We start from the raw sequence: 24,301 nt of genomic DNA, 5'->3' as shown, positions 1-24,301 counted from the left end.
ATGCAGAAACAAGTGAGGGGATGCTGAATTAGGCAGCTACCTAGATGGTAAATGCTCAAATTGATGCATCAACTATTTGGATCAGTGCTTGCTGTCATTCATTCCTTAAGTCACTGTAGAACTGTAGTAACCAATGTACTTCAGGAAACCTCAAGACAGAATGGTATGGGACTCCATTAGGAAGCCATTAAAAAGTTATAAGGATTGACAGTCAGGTGGAGGCACTGTGCTTTCTGCCTCCTGTCCTCTCCTTAACCCCTATTCTTGGCCATTGCTTCAAAGATAAATATCTTGCACAAACAAAATTACCTTTGATTGCACCAGCAGCTGAACTTCTCCAAGAAGTTCCCACTACAGGGAGTGGTGTTGCCTTGCCACACAGACATAAACAAAGGAGAGCAGACGTGAAAAACAAGTTTTAATTAAAGCCACTTCTGCATAATCAATTTTCCCTTTCTTACACATTACACATTTCTAATATACGTCTGAAGAAGCATCTGGCACAGTCACAGATTACACAATAAAGGGTAGTGAAAGAAAGCAGGTGGAACAACCTGCTTCTGTGAATCTGTCCTTTTAATGTATACTGGCTAAAGGTTAACTTCAGCATTCAGTAACAAGAAGCCAATTTGTTTGTAAAATCAGCAAGAAAGCAGGAGATGAACAGTCAATAACACCGACGTTTACTCCCTCCCCGTAGCTATTTGAGTCATCTGACAGAAGTGTGTTCAGGTGTTACGCCTGAAAAAGGAAATATCAACCTATGTTGGGGCCAAGTTCAAGGTTTTGGTACTAACAAATAAAGCCCTATACAACTCAGGACCAGGTTACCTGAGAGACCACCTTATCCCTTATATACCCAGAAGGTCATTGTGTTATGCGGGAGTTTCTCTTTCAAGTCCAAAAGTATCAGAAGCTCACTCCGCAGTAATTTAGAGCACGGTCTTCAGTGTGGTTGCCCCGGTTTGGTGCAACAGCATGACAGGCACCCACTTATCTGCACTTCTGAAACAACTGAAGACTTTTTTGTTTGTACAAGTTTTCCAGCTGGATGAAAGGGTCTTTGTCTTGGGTGTTCACTTTGTATTGTTTTTAAAAATATATATTCAGTTGTTTTTAAAGCTATTTTTGGATGTTTTTAATACCTTTGTAAATCATTTTGAGATGTATACAAGGTGATCAAATAATAACATCATCATGTGTTGAGCAGGGAAGGTTTGTGTTCATTTGAATATGTGAAGACGCCTCTGTGGTATGAAGAGACCTGTTTTATCAGGGTTACCAATTGCAAAGAGGCTTCTACTCGAATTCAAGTGAATGATGATAATCCCCTTTCAGTCTCCTTGCTGAGAATGAGAAGGTCAACATCTGAGAAGTCTGGGCTGGTACATACAGCCACAATGCCCCAACACTAGATGATATTTCCTGTTTGGGCATAATGTCTGGACAGTGTTTATTGTGAAAAGGTTATTTTAAAGGGGTGAAAAGATTTCAGAAATGGAACTCCAATGTAACCCTGAACTCAAGAGTGAAGTACTCTTTAAAAATTAAATTAAATTAAATTAAAAAGTTAGGAAATCCTGTAATGCAATAGGTCAAATCATTATTTTTTAAAACTTGTCCAGGGAGGGGAAAATTTAAAATATTTTAAAGCAGAAAACGTAAAACCATATCTACTTGTCCCCTATGCATATATTTCAAGACTAAAAATTTTGCTTAAGTGTTTATGTAAAAACATTTAAAAATCTCTAATTTCCTCATTTCACACTATGTACATTTTCAACTTGTCCACCTTTTAATACTCAATGTCTAAATTCTGCTTTATGTGAACACTTTACACACCGAGTGATCGCTAATTTCCTTATGTCACATTGATACAGACACAGTTCAGAGTAACTGGATAATTTCTTCCTTGTTTATCCACATAGTTCACCCCCACCCCCAAAAGGGGCACCTTCCTAAAAAAAATATACCCACTTGCCTGCTACCTTGATGAAAATGTTTGGAGACTGCAACAGAAGCAATCATATAAAATGAAAGTGGGGGGGGGGGGAGGACAGAATAAGCTCTCTCTGATTTATATTAAAACAGCACACCAAGCCATGTTTTTCAGCACAGAACGAAAAACTGGGTTGCAACAGAATGAGATTCCTACTCTTGATTTATTTATTTATATATTCATTCATTCATTCATTCATGTGGACACTCATTTTCTGCCTGTACCAATACTCCACGTGTAAGACGCCCCTTCTGAATTCCTGTGTGCTATTTGCAGGCAAGGTCACTGTGCAGTGGAAGAGCATGACAAAAAAGCCAGCCAGGTTCCCCCCCCCTCCCCTCCAGCCAAGCTTCAGGAAGGGGAGGGTGGAGAGCTGAGCTCAGGAGCTCCATTAGAAGTTTCTACAGTCTAGCCAGGAGGCTGAGAGCCCAGACTGTGGCTGTTCTGTCCTCTGAGCGCACTCCCTCCACCTCCTCCCTCGCCATCACCCTCCCCCACCCATCTCCCTCAGTCTGCCTGGCCTGTCTGACGCCTCCTGTAGCTGAGCTGACTCATTTTGCAGACATTCTTAAAGTCACAGGAAGACATTTATCTAGAAAAGGCGTGTGCACATGGCAAAAACCTGCACTCTGCTGCATTTTTTTTTAAATTCGGCATGTGTGGTTTTCCTCAACTATCTACTGAGAAAGGCAAACACCACATATCAGACCTTCCCCACCCCCTTTTAATCGTATACGCTGTTTAAAAAAAACACTTATAAATCAGTAACTAGGGTTGTAAACAACTAAGTCCTACTCAAAGTAGATCAATTAAAAATAATGAGCCTAAGCTTGTCATGTCCATTAATTTCAATGAGTACTACTCTGAATATGACTCTGCAGCCCCTCTTCTCACACTCACTCACTACTATAGCCACTGGAAGTAGCCTGAGTGTTGCCACCTGTCATTAAATACTTTCCTAGCAGTGAACACACATCCATCTGTGAAAGGGATAGTCATAGGAGCCTGTTGCAGCAACAAGAGAGCCTTGGGGCACCAACAAATTTCTTATGGCGTAAGATTTCACAGACTAGAGTCCACTTCAGCAGATGCTAGAAGAGGACTCAAGTCTACAAAAAGTACTGCCCAAATAAATCTGTTAGGGTCCCTCTAGAATTTTTTTGGGGAGGGGCTTATTCTCCAAAATGTCACTGACGCAATAATTATGCATTAGCAATGGATTTATAATGGATTTTCATTATGCTTTTAGTTGTTCAGCAGTGCTCCCCCCCAGTGTCATAGCATTACTGCCACCCAAAAGGGCCCTTTTGCAGTACAGCACGAGAGAAAGCAGGGCAGAAACAAACAACAAAAACCCTGGAACATTTGCAGTTTGAAAAGTTACAGGATTTCAGCAGGAAGTTACAGGACATGAAGTGATTGGATACAAAGTACATCTGCCCTGAAACTTCTGCAGACGCAAAACAGTATTCAAAATGGGGATCGTGTCTAATCAAACCAATACCATCATGATGAGAACAAGTCGTTATGAATGCACAATAAAAAGGGATGTCTGCAGGGGCCCTTACTCTTCAAAGGTGCCCTTGTTATTCTGACAGATCAAGTGGTTTCCCTACATTTGCCAACCAACATCCCTGAATCATAAAAACTATCCTAAATTCAACCTTGCAGGGCACCTGGCAGTCTAAACACAAGCACAGTTGCACTGTACATTTCTAGAGGCAGCAAGGAGTTTATTTTGACAGTGGCCTAATTCCCACATGACTATAAACCAGGCATGTCCAAAGTCCATTTCGGAGGCCTAATCCGGTCTGCCGGTCGGTTTAATCCAGCACCTGTGGCAGTTTATTTCCTGGGGTAAAATCCTAAAAAGATCTCAACAACTTCAATCCCCCCAAAAAGCTCAACAACTTTGGTTGGCCCTCTTGGCCCTTCACGTCATCCAATCTGGCCCTCTTTGAAAACAGTTTGGACACCACTGCTATAAACCGTAGTTAATGGTTTACTGTGAACAAACCAATCTGGGCTGTTTTGTTTCTCCCTGCTAACAAACAATGAGGGAAATCCAGCTAAACTGAATGGTGGGAGACTCAGAGTAGAAAAGAGGAAGTACTTCCACACACTGCATCATTAAAGCATGGAATTTGCTACGAGAAAACATAGTGATGGCCACCGACTTGAATGGCTATTAGGCAATTTAACAAGGAATAAGGCTATCAATGGCTACTAGCCAAGATTGTGTGTGCTACCTCCACTGTCAGAGGCAGTATGCCTCTGAATGCCAGTTGCTAAGAGTCACAAGTAGGGAGAGCGATGTCACACTCAGGTCCTGTTTGAAGGGTTCTACTGGGGAATCTGATTGGCCACTGTGACAGCAGAATGCTGGATTACATGGGATTTTGGCCTGATCCATGCTGGACTAGATGGTTCAAAAACAAAAACAGAGGCTAGGTACATTACACATCCTCCCAAATATTTATGTGACTAGAGAGATGATGTACAAATCAAATCCCCTAAACCTACGGGTGAAACTGCAACAGACACGCCATGTATAAAAATGCCAGCAGCTGCTTGAGAAGAGGACGTCAACTCCATAATTATCCACAACGGATCCTCGCCTTTGCATCTGCAGCCCAGATGTGAAAATTAATCTTAGAAGCACAAGGAGGCTGGAGCTGGTGTTTTGTGAAGGGGGGTTGGGTGGTTGGGGAGAGACCAGCCAAGCAAAAGGTATCTGATTTTACACTGGTGTCACAAGGCCAGGATCTCACCCAAAAGTTAAGGTCAAGTCTCATCCCATTTTAATTTTAGAGACCCAGCCCTACTCAGCTTGCAGGCAAAAAACAAAAACCCAGCAAACGCAGGAGCCAGTGCACAAAGTCAACCTAAAGATGATTGTTACATACCAACTGGAGGAAATGATTAAAAATTAATGCAAGCTCAGAGAGATAGAGAAACCTGAAAGGGTGCTGCCCATCAGGCAACACTTCCAACCCATCTCTTATCATTCATATTTATTCTCCCTCCCTCTCCCCCTCCCCCCCACTTCCTCCTCTCCTGCTTCTTATACTGTAATACCATTCTCATGGGAAAGGGCAGAGGAATGATCACCAGGTTCTCTAAATTCACTTCTATGTTACCTCCCCTCCTCCACAATGAAACAGCTACAGGCAAAAAATAAAAACAAAACAGACACAGAGATAGAGAAGAAGGAGAAGGAGAAGAAGGTGTTATACATTTCCTTCCGGGGTCAGAGAGACTCAGCTGTGGGTGGCATTTGAAACCTCACTTTTTACCGATTCTCCTCTCCCCAACCATATGGGGGTGGGTGGCCCATCCTAAGTGCTGTTCATTCTCACTTTCCCCACCACCACCTTTTCACATTCGTATTTGAAATACATCATTAAGCAACCTTGAAAAGAACTCTACACAGTCTCCTTTCTCAAGGTTCCCTTCTATGACCAGGCAGCTGTGGTACGCACAGCAAAATGTACACTCAGCGGGTAAGCTGAAAAGGCCTTGTATGGCTTTGAACAAATTAAAAAGAGAGAAGGAGTGCAGTGCCTATTTAATTTTTTTTAAAGGTAGCTAATTCTATGGTAATAAAACACTCACATGTGACTAGCTCTCTGTGGTCTAGGTATTTTAGCTGACTAGCAACAAGATTTCCAGCATTAGCGGCTAGAAAAAAAGCACAACCCTCTTACACTTTTTTGCCATTCCTATCTAACATTCTTTCCCTGCATCTTAGGCTGTGGCAGACCAAAGATTCTGTGGAACCTATAATATGTGCATGTATTGTTCTTCAAACTAACTCAGAAAAGAGCAGGGTGAATTCAAGACAACATTTATTGAGGTGATCAGCACAATATGTTGTTTATTCACAGAGAAAGTAAAAGTTTATTTTAAAAAGAAAGTGCAAAGCTGTATTCATAACAAAAAAGTTATTACACATTATTTAAAAGAAAAAGAAACACTCACAAAAGCTTCCCTCAAGCCTTTCTCCACCCTCACCCCAGGCTAGCAGTTTTATCACAAGGAGTCATTTCACAGGACTGCTTTAACATGTGAATACCCAAAGGAATATGCTCCCTGCTTCTACTTCAAAGATGATCATGTGAAATGGCCCTCAATTTGTTCTGGGGTTGACAGAGTGACTTGAGCCTATTTTTTTCTATAAAGCTGCCTTGGGGTCATTTTAAGCGGAAAAAATAATTATTTGTGGTTAATCATGAACACTACAAACCCTACACTCTGTCTGTCCACAACACCACATATGCATGTGAATCTTGGAACATCAGCATTATTTATGAAAAAAGAAAGAAAGAAAGGGGGGGTGTTTCTTAAAATACTGGCACTTTGGGATTCTATGTTTCTTGCCTTCTCTACCCTCCCAAGAGACCTTGTTTTTTAAGCCCATCATCCATTACGGTCATTTCACTAACGAGTCAAAGCCGCTTCTGTTCATCCTGTAGAAAGGTCCTGACCTGTGACCCTTGCCCCCTCCTTGAATCCCTCCAACCAAGCCTACTGTGCCTTGGCCCCCGTTTCAGGGACTGGAATTTTTTATGGGTCTGCATACACTAGTGGGTGATAAAACTTCTTCGATAGCTGTGCCTGCTCTATTGTCAATGAAGAAGATTCTGGGTGCCAGGCTCAATTTGCTAATTGGATACACGCACAGAGGGAGAGGCGTTCTGGGGTCTTCTTCTTGCAAAGGATGATGATGATTCCAGGGGTTTTTAACATGCTGCATAAGAGATTAACAATATTACTAGGGCGTTATAATTAAAAGGGCTGTTTTGCTCTATTTTACTTGGGGGGGTGGGATTCTCGGTGGCATATTAATTGTTCTGTCATAGTGCCTGCTTGTATTGCTGATTCACAGACAGATATCATACCTCCATGAGTACTGGAACAGGAAGTTGAAATGGTCCATTCAAGCTAAGCAGTGGTCCACAGAACTCTCCTCTATGACAAACTCCTCCCTTGACCTAAAGATGCATCATATCAGATGTTCCACCACAGATTGTCATCTCTGTCCCCGAGGACTTGACAACATGGGGTAGAAATCAGGTTCCATATCTATGTGATATGTAAGACCCTTTGGGGGGCTGAGGTCTTGGAACTTAGTACAGTAATTTAGTCCTAAAAACCTCACTGCGTTATCAAAGATTTGCATGTTTTGCTAAATTAGAATCCCACTATCTGGAATTTACCAGTGGGCCCTGGACTATGGGAACATGTGTGCACTAGGGTCATCCAAACATATGGTGCTGCAACACTAGAAGGAGAAGTCGTCACCTTCCATGCAGCAGTAGCCTAACAATTTGCACTCCCTGTCCTTTTTTGAGTTGGCATCATATTGATGCAAGTGTGGAAATAAAAGAACAGCTTTCCTTGACATTTATACATCACTGTCACTGTCCAGACACCTTGAAGAAAAAGGGTTATACCAGAAGGGAGCTGCAAGATTGCAGGCTGTGGTGCTAAATTAAATAACTTGCAACAGAAAAGAAACTTTGGATCCATTTTAAACATTACTTCCTCCCACTTCTCCTTCGAGATTATCTTTGCAGAAAATCACGTGCACTACTTAGTGTCTGAAGTGTGGCTCAAGAGGGTGAGGGTGGGTGTTGGTGGTGGGTTCTTCATTACAAAATACATAAATTGGGAAGTAGAATTTGCACACTTACCTTCCCAACTTGTGTATTACATGCACACACAAAACCTGCACTTCAAACACCTCATAAAATTCAGACCATTCATAAGCTATTCGAACATTTGAATGGGTCGAGGAATAAAACTAAGAACTCGCCTTTATTTTATTTTAATTGTGCCTGATATCCCTAGCAGAACTGCATTACCAGCCAAAGTAAGATTAGCATTTTTAAAAAACTGGTTACCTTGACAACAGAGCATAACTATGTTTTAGGGGGTGCAACTTGTAAGCATGTGGCAGGCACATTTTGGAGGGCTGGTGGTACAAATGAGTGGTAAGTTCATGCAAGCTTCTCTCTGACATTTACAATTGCATGGCCCTTCCCCACAAAAAGTGGGTGGTCACTAAGAAAGAAATAAAAGGGTCCACGGTAGGTAAATGGATCTTTTCCACAAGCGGTATCTTAGGTGACAGCTTTGGGAGCATCGTAAGCTTGGGAATGGCAGGAACCACTTACAATTCCTCTTACCTAGCTTCTTACCCTGGCCCTTGGTTTTGCTAATCAAACCCTGAACAACCTTTCAGAATACAGGCATGTATACGGGTGGAGGGGTAGAGAATCTGTTAGTGAATGCCCATCCAAGGAAGATGATGTTGACCTGCCCCCACAACACAGCCTAAACACCTCTTCCTTCCCATACTTGTCAGATCGCACACTGTAGTTCAGGGGTCAGCAACCTAAGGCCCATGGGCCGGAAGCAGTCCACGGAGGTCATTTGACCGGCCCACAAGCCGCCCCAGAATCGAGTTGCCCACTCATGTGCTGCGCTGCGCTAAACCACTGCAGCGAAGTACAGGAACTCACTTCCATGGTGCCGGAAATCGCGTCTGCACATGCAGAGATGCCAAAAAACACGGGCGCGCACACTCACACGTGATCCGGCCCACGGAGGGACCTCCACGGGACTGATCCAGCCCAAGCAAGATAAACCTTACTGACCCCTGCTGTAGTTGCAATGGGGATTTTGCCTCCCACAAAAGTGCCCACCCCATTGAGTGATTGTCATTGTGCCAATTGGTGCACTGCTCTTTTTCACCTCATTTCTGAGTCTCCAGTTCCCTGAAACTGTTCCCTGATAATGTGGTGTCAGAATGCACATACTTTATAACTAGCACTGATTTAGCTACATCAATGCAAAATGTTTTGCACAAAGAGCTTTCGCTATCTATCTACCATTCCGCTGGTGTAAATAAATGAAATAACTATTCAAAACAGTCACATTTGACTAAATTAGTCTGAACACACCTTCCAGTTAAAACATGAGCCAGGCTTAATTATTTATTATCCACTGTAGAACACCACTTAATTATTTTATTCCACTTCAGAAGCCTGTGTAATATTCATTTATTCTCAAGGATCTTAATAACCAAGCGATTTCCTCATACTTTTTTTTTAAAAGAGCGCAAGTGTGTGGGAAATTTATTCTGCTCTTTCTGTTGTGGGACATTAATGCACAAAGTGGATTGCAGCATAGTAAGGCAGTTCAGAGTTCATTCTTATCTTCAACATCACTTGCCTCTTTCACACATTCCAAAGGAGTCCTTATGCTTAAGAGGACTGTAAAGAGCACTCCAGCCTGTAACTTTAACCCTTGAACAAGCTTTCAAAGACCTCCTTCTGACTGATAAGCAGCTATTTCTTCATTAGCAAAAACAGGCTTTGCTGGGAAGCAATCTCCTCATCTCATTTAATCGTTTATACACTTCTCCCATCCCTTTACCAAACTGACAAATAGCTAGTTCTCCTCAGCCACATCTGCAGCCACTGTGTAGACCTGCCAGATGTTGACAAACCACAATATCCAGCTCTGGTCCAAAGATTTCCATAAGAAACGGCCTTATAACAGGATTCATTCATTCATCTAGTCCAGAATTATCTGCTCTGACTGACAGTGAGAGTGATGTTTCCCATCACTTGAATGTATCTTGATCCTTCTAAGATCACGGTTGAGGAACCTGTGGCCCTCCAGATGTTGATGCACTACAATGTGGACCTGAATTAAAACTTCTGACAGGTCCGCAACACAAAAATAAGCATAATAAAACTGCTGCCCATCATTCATATAATAATACTTGAAAATTGAATAATATAGTTTGAGCCCTTCTGATCTCCTCACAACAAGAACAATGGAACATTGAAAACAACACCTTAAAAAACAATAATGGCTGGGATCTGATGCAGGGCATCCCCAAAAGCAGCAAAGGGGTGACAGCACAGCCAACTAAAATGTCACAATGCTTACAGGGGGGTCTAACTGCCCAAGTGACATCGAGAACAGGAATGTCTGTCACTCTGAAAGCCTGAGGGACACAGTAATCTGTGTAAAGGGTGTGAGATTTTATGCAAAAGGTGCCAGATCTGATACTAGGAGACAGGTGTGAAAAACAGCTTCATGTGGGCTGGCTATTTAACCGCTCATTCATGCTATTTCTCTGGTGGTGGTGAACACTGTTATTTTGTCCCTATGCTCCAACACAGGCAACAGGGAGCCTTTGTTCCTCCAGTTGTTTCTGAGCTACAATACCCATCATCCATGACCACTTACAATGATGGATACTGCTGGTAGGAGTTTGAAGTCCTCAACAATATCTACAGGGCCTGAGGTTCCCCCTCATGTCTGCTTCACAGAGCACAAATGGACATGTCCCTCCCACAAAATGCAACACAAGGGAAACAGCACTAGAAGGGCTGCAGGTTCCCCATCCCTGACCGAACAAGTAACATTATGGAAAGGAGTATCTGGGCACCTAACATGGATTTCGGAGTACAGTATTGTGCATAACTATCTTGCTTATGAAACGCCACTCTCTCACACAAACTTATCCTGGAAGCCACAATCTCTCTCAACTCTCTCATCTGAAATATTTATCGCCCAATTCCAGATGTGTAGTGCACCTCCCCAATTGTATTCTATTTACTTATTACATTTGTATGTCACACCATAAGCACCATAAGTGGGTTACAATAAATAATTTTGTATGTGTGGGTGGGTGTAAAATTTCAATTATCATTTTCAATGGGCAAAGGGAGCAGTTAAGGAATGCTGAGTGTGTACCCTTGTTTCATAGATCTCCAAATGCTCGATTCTGTCTCGCCAGTCACAGTCACAGTCACAGTCAGAGGCATAGCAGGGTGCTTGTGCTATCATTCCAAACTGACCACCAGTATTTTAAACATTCACACCATTGCAAACACTGAAAGTTTTCCCACAAGGGTCAACTAGTTATAATCTTGGGGCAGCTTCACAAAAATAGGGTGTCATGTTGGTGTTGCCTCAGTGCAAATATTTAGAACTGGAGGCCAAACTAAATTAACTATGTGCCACACCATTAAAAAAAAATTGGTCAGAGTAAAGTGGGGGGGGGGGAGAGAGAACTGTTCTGGAAACTGCATAACAAACTGCACCTCACCCCACTACAAACACACATGCACTCGAACAATATGCAACTGGCCTATTTGAAAGATACTTGTCTGCCTTTACTATTTAAAAAAGAAGCAGCAAGGCATATTGAAGATTTGCTCACAAGAAACCAGAACAAAGTGACAACAAGGGGCAAAATACATTATATTGCTGTGGCATTCAGATGCCTTAGTGAGCATTTGATTTTTAGTGCATATCCATAAGGAAGCAGCAGTACTGGCAAAGCTGCCAGTTAGTCCCTCTTGAGATGTCACACCATCCTCATCTACCACTTAGCAAAACTGCTCAAGCACATCCTCCAAAGGTCACTCAGAGGCTGAAATACATTATTCCAAGTCAAGAAGTGGGACACATTCATCAAAGAAGTAGAAGCAAAATTAACACAGCAGAAGCTGAGTAAGGAGTACGGCATTACTTACCTGTACAACATTCAGCACAGGAAGAGACAGGTGGCACCACAACCAGATGGAGATGAAGGGGGAGAGAAAAGAAAAGAGAGAGAGAGATGTTGAGTTATGCAAACTGTCCAGGATTTAACAACAAAAGCAGCACAAATGCCATAGGTATGTGGCTGTATACATTATCAGTTCTGCTCAGAGCAAACCCACTGAAAACCATCCATTAAAATTAATAGGCATTACTTAGGTCCATTAAATTTAGTGGGTCTACTCTAAGTAAGGCTAACATTGGACCCTACCTGTTTATTGGCACTCAGTTAAATGGAGTCAAAGATCAATACGCATGTGTACATGCAATCTACTTGCACACCAGAGTTATTCTGTGAATTTCCCTTTCAGCAGTTCACCTGAAACGCACACTGTGTTTTTAAAAAATAAACTCTTTGAATTTAAAAAAGCAGTTTAGGGAATTAGCATAAGGCTGCTCAAACTTTTCCTTTCAGTAGTCTCTCGCATCAAACACACAAATGATGAACTCTGGATCATGGCTAGCACTCATATCATGAAACACAAATAAATATATACTGGTCAAACTTGTTTGTAATAAGCAACATTTTTTATTTGCTAAAAAATGCATAGCCTGCTTTTTGAGAATTTTTTTCCACAAAGCAGCTTACAACCACCAATTAAGAAACCCCAACTCTGCCTAATAATAAAATACGAAAAATACAAAGTACAGTGGTACCTCTGGTTAAGAACTTAATTCGTTCTGGAGGTCTGTTCTTAACCTGAAGCTGTTCTTAACCTGAGGTACCACTTTAGTTAATGGGGCCTCCCACTGCCGCTGAACCGCCGCCACACGATTTCTGTTCCCATCCTGAAGCAAAGTTCTTAACCTGAGGTACTATTTCTGGGTTAGTGGAGTCTGTAACCTGAAGCGTCTGTAACCTGAAGCATCTGTAACCCGAGGTACCACTGTACAGTATAGTTTCAATACATAGTATAGAAAAACCATGGTTTTGCATCATACTGCCATTTTCTTTGTTTTTGTCAATCTCCTGACTTTTAATCATAACTGGCATGACTCCCTTTTCCTTTTTTCTCACACACGCATAAAATCTCAATCTCATTTAATTCCAGAAGTGCAGTCATTTCAGTTTGAAATGACAATAACAATGGGAGCTCTTGCAGCACCTGTAAAAACAACAAATTTGTTGCAGCACAAGGTACTACAGCCCACTGACGGCGTGGGAGTTGATTCACAAAAGCCTAAGCAAAAGAAAGAGTGCACCAGTCATTATGGTGCCATAACCTCTTTCAGGGCACCCCCATGGATCATTTAAAATAAATTTTGGCTATGTGTTTTTCTTAGAATTCATAACCATTGTGGTTCCATTTTAATTGTGACTGCCCTTCTGCACAAAGCTGAGAGCTTCCCCACTGCACTTGTCGGCTCTGTTAGGACCCAGCAGGCTACTGATGATGTGAAGCAGGCCAAAAATATATTTAAATACTTAAACTTTATGCAGATTTATAAATACGTAATAATAATATGTGCACACACATGCACACACCCCAAACTGAGTTGCTGCAGTTTGACCTACATTTTAAAATCAAATCTGCTTTAATGTTGCTTCTGTACTGTTCTTATTATATTTGAAAGAGAAGCAGCTTATAGTGAAGAACCCCATTTTGGGAAGGTTCTGGCTGGATAGGAGATAAAATCCCTTCTTCCCTTGGTGCCCTCCTTCGCTCTCCTTTGTTTTATTAGAGACAAGAGACTTTTAAAATCCCACAACAATAGGTTTCAGGAGATGTGCACCTCCCTCTTTCTTTTCTTTTCTTTTAAAGGGGGGGGGGGGAATCTTCTTAGTTGTCAAGCACTTAAGCAAACAAGCCACTCTCTCTTAAGTAACCAGCAAATGTGTTAAAGGTTGGGGAGTTATTTATACTCTCTGTCCAGCCGCTGAAGAAATAAAGGGATCTTGAGAAAGACACCAGAGAATGTTGTAAAAGAGAGAGAAAACACACAGTGCCCATCCCTGACCTGTCTGATACCTCGGCAAGAGCTGCTGATGGTAATGAAATGCCAAGTCATGAGAAGGCAATGGAAAGTAATAAAAGCAGGTAGGGGAGGGCATGCAAAGGCTATGACCTTTTGAACTCTGGGGGTGTTTTACAATGGCGGGGCAGGATGAGAACATTTGATGGGCAGAAGGGACGTTTTGAGTGATAGAAGCACCATGCAGAATAGATGAAAAAGTGTAGTGCTCAAGTAAGGATTCTGGATTTTGTCTCCCACCCCCTTTCTTTCTTTTTGAGGTTTCTGGGACATGCGTCAAGGGATGAACACTTTGTTCTCTGCTGAAAGGCTATCTCAGGGACTCTGTCGTGAGCAACTGGACTCTGGCTAAAAACTGGTATCATTTCAATCTGTACTCATATGAAATGGGACCTAATTCTGCACATGAACACCGATAGGCAACTCCACTGGATAAGCTATACCCCTTCCTTCCCTGGCTCTTAATTTATACTCCTTAACAGTCTGCACAGGGAATGGGTTGAAAGCACATTCTGCTTTTTAATTCCAGTCAACATGCCCCCCCAACACACACAGAGTTTATGTATTTCTTATGCATGCTTATCACACACGCTACTTTATAAGCATGTTATTTCACACTGAGGTATTTTAAAATGCACCCCTAATGCGGCACAATTCCAGCAGCAAATCAAGCAATGATTTTGGTGTTGACGGTCCCACATTTCAAAAACTACTGTAAGGCTGCACAAGATCTCGTGGCATAATAAATGCAACATTCCTCTACTCACATTATTTTTCTTTGCAGCATTAGAAAGCATACATTACCCACAACTCACAACGTAGCTCAATGGTAGCGTCAGCTTTGTATGCATAAGGTGTGTGGTTCAAACTCCAGCATATTCAGGAAGAGCTGGGAATGTCCCCTGCCTAAAACTCTGGAGATCAGCTACCAATCATTCCAGACAATACTGAGCTGGATGGACCAGTGGCTTGACTAATTATAAGGCAGCTTCCTATGTACCTATGGTTTCTGCTTTATCTCAGCTCCCAAGTTTTACTGTAAACTAAAAGTTGAGGGATGTAAGGAAAGCAAGAGCACAAAGAAATGCATCTACATGTGGATCACGTGGCAGCCACTAAGAAAATTCATACCAGTTCATATTGGGGAGAAGGATTTAGCAAAATTGAGTTTGGGTGCCACAATGATATCATTTAATTAGCTAGGTTTTAGAAGAGCTCCGTCATACTGTGGAGACCAGTCATATCCATGCTTTGAAACAAAGCAGTCCTGGAAACCCTATGCTTTCATCTTATTATCAGCACTGATAACACTAAGCATGAATGAATTAATCTCTCTGTGGCAAGACAGTGGTACTGAGAAATGAGAAGGTATCACACTTTCAAGGTTTTATTAACAACATAATAAGGAGAAAAGGGAGGTGCAACACTTAGCCTTCTGGCTATAGAACCATTTAGTTATATGTATCACAGGAGAGGGGATGATTTGGTTTTTGACCAATTCAAGCCATCAATAGCCTGTTGTCTTGCAAAGGAAGAAGGGGAGAAGTTTTGAATAACAGCAACCTTCAAGCCCAACATCAGAAAGGAATCAGGAAGTCACCTGGCTTGGTTTTGAAAAATAAAGAGAGTGTGCAATGTTGTGAAGAACAGGAATCAGCTTGTCTTTTTCTTGTGAGGAAGAACCATCAGTGGGTCTTTTGGCCCAGATCAGTCAAATGGAGCCATGCACTTTGAATATCAATGGGGCTGTTAAATAGCCCTGAGAGCAGCAGGGCTCAGCCCAGTTGTCATGCAGGGGTACTGGGAAAAATAACCCCAGTAGGCATCTTTACTTCCTCTTTATGTTTTAAAGAGAAAGGAACCCACTGGATGAGACACAGATGCTCACAGTTTTTAAGGGTGCAACTATAATATAGTGCTTCTTCACCACAAATGCCACTGACAGACTGTAATCTTTGACAAGAATCTTACTGCCTACAGTAGCCACATTGGCCACACTGTGTGTGTGTGTGTGTGTGTGTGTGTGTGTGTGTGTGTTTAAGGAAGTCAGAAGACTAATCTATTTTTATAAAATGTATTTTTATTAAATTTTATCTATATAACCCAAATTACAAAACAGAACTTCATGAGACAAACGCATGCAAACTAGGTGAGAAAAGGTAAAGGTAAAGTACCCCTGGATGGTTAAGTCCAGTCAAAGGTGACTATGGGGTACAGTGCTCATATCGCTTCAGGCCAAGGGAGCTGGCGTTTGTACACAGACAGCTTTCCGGGTTATGTGGCCAGCATGACTAAACCGCTTCTGGTGCAACGGGACACCGTGTTGAGTACCAGAGTGCAAAGAAACACTGTTTACCTTCCCAACACAATGGTACCTCTTTATTTGCAGCCCTGAAACACTAAGGGAGCAAATCTTTGTTGAAAATGGTGAGACTTGCAACCAAGTATACAAAGGATTATGCAGCAAGTCTCAAAAGCAATTTGCCATGCAGCACTGAGGATGCAGATGGGCTCTTGGAAACCTGGATCCTGGCCATTCCAAATCCACACACACACACACACACACACACACACACACAATCTCATCGCAAAGTCCATCTACTGTGCTTGAAGCATATCTGTCTGCTCATGCACCTTCTGGCAGTCTTCCCAGGAAGAAGCTTAAAATGGAGCTGAACTAATGAGTGAGAGGGGGTGGTGGAAGTGGCATGGGTGGGAGAACTGAACCTGGAAGGGGGGAATGTATGCCTATTGGGGGCAGATGGTCAAAAGAGTCAGAGGGACAGGAAATAAAATTCACCACAAGGTGAACCAGGGACTGTCATCATCAGGCATCTACTGGAGCCCACAGCTAACCCCCTGCCTGCCCTCCGGAGGCTCCTAAATCCTCCTTGCCGGTTCGCCTGCCCTTTCCAAGTGAGTACGAAGAAGCAGCTGCTGCTTGACTTTCCTCCTCCTCCTAAGCACTAGGGCACTTTAGACCAAAAGCAGTGAGAATAACGAGGTGACGCTACTCAGGAACACTCCCCCCTCTTTGAAGGTATATTGTTCCCCATTTTTAACCTGCCTTCATTTGATTTTCCTCTGTTGTTTGTGATGGATTGTAGACAGTGAGCACACCGGGTCAGGGATGTTTCAAAAGCAGGCAAATGGTGAAAGTGTGGCCCTGCGGATATTGGCTATTGCTATGTTCTGCTTCCACTGTTATAGACAGCAAATGCCCCTGAATACCAGTTGCTGGGAATCACAAGTGGGGAGAATGCTGTTGCACTAAGGTCCTGCTTGCAGGTTTCCCATAGGCAATCTGGTTGGTCACTGTGGGAATTGAGTGCTGGACTAGATGGGCCTTTAACCTGATCTACCAGAGCTCATATGGTTGGCCACTGTGAAAACAGGATGTAGGAGAATATCAGGTTTTGGCCTGTTCTTATGCTTCCTTGTCTGCCTGACTCCTTAGCAAGTGTGCGTATGTGCTTTGTAACCACAGGCCAGAGAATTTCAATACACATATCTTCTTGTACCAAATCTAGGCCGCACCTACGCTCCCTACCCAACCATGCCCTCTTTTGGAACACAGGCAGAGGCAGGTACACCTGGAAGGCTGAGCTATCTTGCTTGTTCCTTCCCCACCTAGGCTCACTTGGATCTGAAGAGCCAGAACATGCACCTGAAAGAGCCAGGGTAGCTGGAACCTGGAGAAAACATTTCCCACAACTCTGGCCCTGAGAAGTGAAACCACAAAAGGGAGTTTTCACGGTGCTTCTAATTAAAACAGCGTCCAGAGGGCCTCTTGCCAACTGGGTTTGATGCATTGGCGTTCCCTCCACCTTGCCAAACCCATGCAAATGCACTTTACGCTGTGACCTAAGAGGAACTCACTTCTGCAAGCAAAGGAGCTGCCAAGCTTGAAAGTCCCGACTGCACAGCAGAGGAGCAACATGCTTCGGGGCGGAAGCAGAACTGCACCAGTGAAGTTGAAAAGAGGAAGTAGCCATTCGGGAGGACAGAAGGATACTGCTGGATAGGAAGTGGCCTCTTGGACAAGCACAAGGCATGTTGTGACTGCAGGTCTACACAGATTAAGGCACAGCTTCTTTTTTTGTGGTTTCCGATAGACAGTTGCGACTGACACAATGCTAAAAAAGCTTAGCCAGCCACCAGCCTTCTTCCTTTTCCTGCCATACAAGCTTTGATGTCTCTTGCTAAGATTCTGCAGTGGTGTGAGAAACGCCCTTTACTTTAAAAAGAAAAGAAAGCAGCTGAAAGAGCAAAATATTTATCTCTAGGCTTAAGGAACTGATAATGTAAGCACACAAGCTAGTTCTCCCAAAATTTCTACCTTGGCTCTCACTGAAGTGGGAGAGGAGAAGCAGCAGGGATTATCTGCACTACAAACCTGTATAAGTTTATACAGTGGTGCCTCGCAAGACGAAAAGAATCTGTTCTGTGATTCTCTTCGTTCCTGCAAGACATTTTCGTCTTGCGAAGCAAGCTCATAGGAGATTCGTTTTGCGAAGAACCTCCAAAACGGAAAACTCTTTCATCTAGCGAGTTTTCCGTCTTGCGAGGCATTTGTCTTGCGGGGCACCACTGTACTCATTTAGGAAATTATCATGGCTTCCTCCAGAATTCTAAATGAATCACTATTTTGTGGAGGCCTGGTTTGCACGTAATGCAAAGCCATAGTATGTCATTAAGGGGATAAGCCAATGTCATAATGAAAACCAGCTTAGAACTGTGAATTTTTCAGAGAAGGTTCAAAAAGTTCTGGTCCATGATCCCAAACTATGTTTAAAAAAAATAAAATCAACCCCACAGCAAAACAAGCAATGGGCTAGATCCAGCTAAGATCATCTTTGAATGGACCCACTGAAATAAATGGACCTAAGTTTGTCCTTAGCATCAGTGTATCTGAGGGGGACAAACATTGACTATATCCCACTATATATAGTAGCTACTTTCTCTCCTTTTTGTGGGGAGATAGGCCAAGATGGTCTTGTAAAATGGCCAATAAGAAAATCCCACTGAGTTATAGTAAACGAAGTTCTATTTAGAGTAGACTCACTGAAATTAATGGGCATAAGTTAGTCATGCACATTAATTTCTATGTGTCTTCTCAGAGTAGGACTAACCGTAGGTCCACCCTACCGAGTCCAATGGGACAATACCAGGATATAGGCTGCCAGTCCTAGTGTCTTTACATTTTCTCTTTAAAAAGACAAAGGAACATAGCAAGCTCCTTTCTACACAGTCAGACCCTTGGTCCATATCATTCAGTATTATGAGAGACAGCAGCACTCTGGGGTTTCAAACAGGAGTACTTTCCCAGCCCTACCATGGGATGTCAGGGACTGAACCTGGGGCTTTCTTGCAAAGCAGATGATCTACCACTAAACTACAATCCTTATCTTAAACAAGCAAACCCAGTTATTTTCTAGTCCTCTTGATGTAGAGTTTACTAAGTATTTATGGGTCCTGTTCCCATTTAGCTGATGAAGTTATTTTCTCCAAAACAGCACAAGATGATGATGATGATGATGATGATGCAGTTAAAGATAAAGGATCAGAGTTAGTAAAAAGAAAAGATGGCAACCCTTTCTTGGTGGGAAAATTAGTCTGGAAGAATGGCAACAGTTGCAATTTCTAAGAAGCTTACATTTGTTTTGATTTTTAAAATATTGTACATTGTGTTTCCTCACACCCCACCCCTTCCAGTAAAATAACCAGAACTATCAAAAACAGTATGGGATTTTTAAAAGTTTAATTCAGTCAAAGACTAAAGTGGCTTCCACCTTTCGTCCAGTACAGCTACAGCTCACACCCTTGGAGACTAGGAACTTGAGCTGCAGATGTGTTACATATATGACCTTCTGAGACACCCCCCACCTCTCTATTATAATGCAGGAAGCATAAACTGGCTCTTTTAATAAAGATTGCTTGGCAACGGGGTATTTGTGTAATACAAACATTTCAACATAAAAAGCCAAGGTAGCTCTCTGGGCGTTTATGACAGAGCTCTGCGGTAATGCAGACCAGATGTGCAGTGCTGCATTCCAGAATGGAACTGTTACACTGGAGATGCAGCATCTGCAAAGGAAAACAGTTTACCACATACATATTGCCAATATACCTGGGTTTGACTGCATGTTGCAACTGCAATAAAATAATCACACCTTGAGCCTCGTTATTTTATTCCAGCTTTACACGTTATCTTTGCTTGAGAAGCTGGTTTGTCCTTACACTAATGTAAAAGGGGTGTGGGAGAACAATTCCCCTGAGTAGGGCATTTAAAAAACCCCCAAACAATACGTAACTGAAGCATGAAGACAGACTGGCTGTAATATAGGGGAATGAAGAAGGCTGGTGAGTGTGGCACAGTGGTAGAGCATCTGCTTTGCACCCAGGAGGTCCCAGGTTCAATCCAGGTAGGGCTGAATGAGACCTCTTTCTGAAAAAACCTGGAGAACTGCTGCTAGTCACTGTGGACAATGCTGAGCTAGACAGACCAATGTTTTAGTTCAGTATAAGGCAGCTTCCTGAATTCCCAAAAAGTTTTTTGCAGAAGGGTTGGACAGAATGTCACTCTTGTCAATTCACGCATCCAGCATAGAATCTGACACAAAGTACAGGATTTTGATCCCTGAAATTTTCAGAATGTCCCTATCTGCCAGCTGGTATTTCTCCCTTGTAGCTGTTGGTGTCCCAATGCCAAGTTTACTCCTGGGCACTCACCTTGTGTCTACACATTTGAGAAAAATGGCTGCCTTGACTGGGAGGCAACTAGCAGCTGTTCAGAGGGATGGGAGCAATGGGAGGGAAAGCGGCTTGGGAGAGCTGGATATAGAGGCCTGCAGGCTGAATTTGGCCCTTGCAGGATGCAAGACAAGGATCCAAAGTGGTAACATCGAGAATTATCAAAATGGCAAAATCTATAAAATCCCAACCCTCCTCACACCTTGCAATATTCTGAGAAGCCAGTACAGTGGTACCTCGAGTTACCTTCAGGTTACAGACTCTGCTAACCCAGAAATAGTACCTCGGGTTAAGAACTTTGCTTCAGGATGAGAACAGAAATTGCACCGCGGCAGCAGCAGGAGGCCCCGTTAGCTACAAGTGGTGCTTCAGTTTAAGAACAGTTTCAGGTTAAGAACGGACCTCTGGAACGAATTAAGTACGTAACCAGAGGTACCACTGTAGTGCAATTGTTGAGTCTCTGACGGACAGCTTTGTGCAGGTAGTTTATTAAACTGTTAAGATGCGAGAGAAATGCTGCATTCTGATATTAAGGAGTATTATAGGGCAGAGAGTATTCTGATTGAATCCATAAATCCACTGGATGGGGTTGAAGTGGAAGCCTCACAAAGGAGGCCATATTCTTCAAACCTGGCTTACAGGAAACATCGCTGTGGAGGGGAGGTGAACAGTCTTTTATACATTTGTGGCTGCACACAAAACAGGGAGGGACAGTCCATAAACAATAAGGATAAAGGGCGGACTTGCCAGCTTATTGTTTTTGGAGGGTGCCTTCACCAGTTTAGCTAACCAGAGCATTCTAAAATGTTCAGGATGCATATGAAATTTGTCTGTTCTCCAACTACTTCTAACAATCAGATCTTTCCTGACCCCAGCCGTCATCTATGTGGGAAGGAAGGAAAAGCACAAGGAGTGGCTGGCTTAGAGAAGTCAGATTCGCCTGCATTCTTTTGCCCCCTTATTGCAGTTCCTATCTTGCAGGCTGGGTGGGAAAAGTTTGTCCACAGAGGTAGGAAGGGGGAGAGAGAGAGAATATATCTGGACAGTGCGAACTTTTGACCCTCAGTGCAGACACCCCAGCTAGCAAAGAGAAAATGAGTTCTAAAAAAGGTGTCTGCTTAAGGGGCGGGATCTTAAGACAACTGTCTGCAGCTTGTTCCCTTGCCATTCCTCCTCTTTAAAATGTGTATTGCCGGTTTTATGATTGCCAGATGGCGGACCCTAGCCAACTGCAAGCCTTCTATCATCCTTGCTGACCGTCTGACCCCCACATAAAGCCAGGAACTTGCGGTCTTCTCTTCTTCCCACCAAGCCACCCATTCCCAACCTGGTACACAAAGCCTTCCAAATAAGGCAGCCACCACCTTGGGTTTTTAATCCAACAACAGTGTGCCAATCTGATTAGAAATCTCCAGTTGAGAGATTTCACATCCAAGCTTGGAAGCAAACAAGAATGATTCTTATTCACTTGGTAACAGTCTTGAAGTAGTATATGCAAAAATGCAAGGATTCTAAACTCCAGCATCTCCAGGCAGAGCTAGGAAAGGCCCCTATCTGAAACCCCCGAGAACCACTGACAGTCCATGCAGATCAGCTTTTCTCAACCTGGTACCCTGCAGATATTTTGGATTATAACTCCAGTCATGACTGTTGGCCATGCTGGCTGGGGCTGCTGGGAGCTTTAGTTCAATATCTGGAGGGCACCACTTTGGGGAAGGCTGGTATATTATTTATGCATTAGAATTACTTCTTCCATTAAAAGAAATCCCAAAGCAGTTTGCAACAATAAAAATACATACTAAAAACGATTAACAGAGAAAACAAATCACAGCTAATTGGGCAGATAATGATATAGACCTATAGTCTGATTTGATATATCAAGGTAGCATTCCAAAAGACAGGACTATACTTTGAAAATATGGATCTCACTTACAACAGCCTAACACTGAAGAGTCTTCGTATTCAGTCAGCATGCAAATTGGTACTCTAATTTTCCTTAAAAGCCTAAGAAAAATCCTGATCAAAATTATGAACTTACTGCCTGAAGAGGAAAACATAGAATAAACAGCTCTAAATTAATATGTATGTGCAAGTGTGCAAAAGCAAAGTAACTTTACTGACAATAACATAATAGGCCATGGTGCAATAAAGGTCCCAATTAAATAATCTGCTATTTTTTAAAGCACTGCACTAGGGAGCTGCCTTATACTGAGTCAGACCATTGGTCCATGTAGTTTAGTACTGTCTGCAGAGACTGGCAGCAGCTCTCCAGGGTTTCAGGCAGAGGACATACCCAGCATTACTTGGAGATGCTGGGGACTGAACCTGGGGACAGAAAGACGTAAGAAGAGCCTGCTGAATCAGGCCAGTGTCTTATCTTGTCTAGCATCGTGTTCTCACAATGGCCAACCATATGCCTGTGGGAAACTTGCAAGTGAGACCCAAGCACAAGAACACTCCCCTCCTCCTGCAATTTCCAGCAGCTTGTATTCAGAAGCATTACTGCCTCCAACTGTGGAGGCAGAAAATAGCCAGTAGCCATGAATTTGTCCAACTCCCTTTTAAAGTCATCCAGGTCAGTGGCCATCACTTCCTCCTATGGGAGCAAGTTCCATAGTTTATGTGCTGTGTGAGGAAATACTTTATCTGTCCAGAGTCTTCCAACATTCAGCTTCATTGGATTCCCATGAGTTCTAGAGACCTTGCAAATGATGTGACCACTGAGTTACAGACTGTTCCTAAGAAGAAACTCTGAAAGACTCCTTCAGCAGAAAGCAAAAATTGCTCCAAAACCAAACCTCAGAACGAACTGCTCAAATAAACCCAGTCCAAAAAAACCCATTCCTCCCCCTTAAAAAAATATCCCCTAAAGCCTTCCACAATGTGGATTCTTTCTGCAGGAAATGTGAAGCCTTTTGTATGCGTCATCCCAGTTCAGGAAACAAGCAAACCTCTAACCATCCAACTACAATTCCTTTCTCTTGAGTATGTCTGACTCAGGGCTATGTCAGCTATCTAATTCATTTTTATTTATTTTTTGCTATATTTTAGTTCTCTTTTTTCTTGTGGCCATTGTATAGCAACCCCTCTCCAAAGTTCATCATCTCATTACCTTAGAATTCTCCCACCTCCCCCCCCCCATCACCTCTCTTCCCCACCCAGGAGGACCTCCTCCAGCACCAACCACACTGATGATTTACAGCATGCTTGATTGTAGGCCTTCCCTTTCTTCCTCCTCACACAAACATACCAACAAGCCATAAAGTTTAGTCTGCCCCCCTCTGGGGTAGGGGGGAAGAGGTCGATGTTGTTGTTTACAATCCAAACTGGCCTCAGCTTCTGTCTTGAATAGTGATCAAGAAGGGTAGTTACACCCAATTGCTCTGAGTGGTACCTAATTAACCCATTCCTTGCCTTTTTAATAAAGGGGGGGGGGAGAAGGATAACAACAAAGAAATAACCACCCAGACTTGACACAGTCTTTCAGAAGACTACTGGAAGCAGGGGAGTAGAGAGCCGAGTCAGCTAAGATGAAGACAGTTTAAACCCATGTCTTCTTCTTAGCACTTAAATATGACACTAGGACAGCTGGGAGTTGGTTGATGTACTTCAGTATTAGGATTTTCTATGTCTCCCCTTTGCTTTCCCCGTTATCACCTGAGCAACTTGCATTGAGTTTCGTGCAACTCCCACTGAGAGGGAAAGGGGACCTGCCAGCTTCTCTCCAAATACTCGAGATGCACAAATGCTCAGCTCATTGCGTCCACTGAGCTTCCTATATCTCAAAGCAGCACTGGATCAATCATGTGACTGTCTAGCAATGAAGGACACATCTGCACACCTTTTTCTTTGAAAGGCTTCCAAAACCGTGTTACACTTGGACAGAGGTGCTGGAATGCATGCTGTGTGTCCCTGGCAGTGCCCTGCCACAGAAAGATCTTGATC

At 42.9% G+C, this 24,301-nt stretch overlaps 1 protein-coding gene and 1 long non-coding RNA gene across 4 annotated transcripts in view; one reads left to right on the top strand and one right to left on the bottom strand.

Moving 5' to 3' along the window:
- Positions 1–24,301, bottom strand: part of SKI (SKI proto-oncogene) — a 151,395-nt gene that overhangs the window by 76,469 nt on the left and 50,625 nt on the right. The gene's annotated exons all lie outside the window — the stretch shown is intronic.
- On the top strand, positions 5,094–7,403 carry LOC310711488. Its single transcript, XR_014528494.1, has 2 exons — positions 5,094–5,855; positions 6,888–7,403. It is a non-coding gene; the product is annotated as an uncharacterized lncRNA (long non-coding RNA).

The sequence above is a fragment of the Podarcis liolepis genome (genome assembly GCF_965112155.1).
Source record: "Podarcis liolepis genome assembly, chromosome: 7".
NCBI classification, from domain to species: domain Eukaryota; kingdom Metazoa; phylum Chordata; class Lepidosauria; order Squamata; family Lacertidae; genus Podarcis; species Podarcis liolepis.
The sequence above is the reverse complement of the archived record's forward strand: the minus strand, read 5'-3'. Positions and strand labels throughout refer to the sequence as shown.